Here is a 1,153-nt window from a genome sequence, read left to right as displayed (position 1 = left end):
TATTATACCACATAGCATGTTTCGAATACTGATATATAACCCCCTAGTAAGATTAGGCAAAGATAAAGAAGTTTATCTTATTAGAAACAAAGATACACCATCACTTATAGTCTTCAAATATTATTGCACTTTTAACTTCCATTTGAAATAACATTCATGGATCAGTAGATTACTTAACAAATAACACCTTTAAGCAGATGAACTGTCCTAAATTGTATATTGGGTATGAATTTTACAAATATCATTTATATTATTAGCGGTAACGGTGGAGCTGGAGAGTATTGCGCCTTCTCCTAGCTGCACGAGAGAACCACCAACATTGTGGTGGAACGTGTGGCCCTTTCAGAGGCCACGACTCTTGCGGCCGGCAGGTGTCAGCCCGCGCATCTCCCTGTGCTTGTGGACTGGTTTGGTGATCCACTGGGTGTCACGATTTCTTCTAATGGCTCTGTGGAATGGATCAATAAGGATAACTTCAAAAAATTTGTATGTGGAATCTTCACCAACCCAGCAAGCGTTTAAAACTCTCAAGAGCTCCGCAGTGCCATCCTGCTCACTCCTCAGCAACAGACTGAAGGCTTCGCACCAACTTCCACTAGTTAGCGCCATGATGGACAGGCTTGCCCTAAGTTGCTCCCTTAGCAACTGGACGTTTGTGGCCACCGTGGCGCACATGAATCCTGTATATGATATACTTTTGCTTTGCCTTGTATACCAGTCTGTGAGTTTTGTCTGTCAAGAAGCCCTGGGCAGCCCGAGAGCTGGCGGTACTGCCAGCAGTGCTCCTGCAGCGCTCCTGCAACAGAAAGCGCGTCACATCGGACTTCTTCCTGCACAGCTCCTGCACCTGTCTCGGCTTACCTGATGGCTGCCGCCAAATAGGTCAGAGATTATTAATAAACAGGTCTTAAAGAAATAATAATCACTTGCAGCAGTGCACAATAAGAACATTGTTTGCTTTCTTTTTTCTCAATATATCTTTCTGAAAATCCAATTACAAGTGCATGGGATTTTGTCAGGGGCACACTGGTCAGCATTTGATGTTTAAAAGCATATTACATTTAAGTTCTAGGAAACATTTAGCTATTTCTGTTTTTTCAGCTTTGTGGGATTTTTTGGTAAACACTAACAGTCCTCAAAGTTGGTCCTACTT

The 1,153-nt window shown here is 42.8% G+C and overlaps 1 pseudogene; it reads right to left on the bottom strand.

The window, feature by feature from the left end:
• Positions 1 to 248: 248 nt before the first annotated feature.
• LOC101566253 overlaps positions 249 to 1,153 on the bottom strand; it is a 20,518-nt pseudogene continuing 19,613 nt past the window's right edge.

The sequence above is a fragment of the Octodon degus genome, unplaced genomic scaffold (assembly GCF_000260255.1).
Source record: "Octodon degus isolate 3935 unplaced genomic scaffold, OctDeg1.0 scaffold00196, whole genome shotgun sequence".
Classification (NCBI taxonomy): Eukaryota; Metazoa; Chordata; class Mammalia; order Rodentia; family Octodontidae; genus Octodon; species Octodon degus.
Note: the sequence above shows the minus strand (reverse complement) of the source record. Positions and strands in the feature narration are given on the sequence as shown.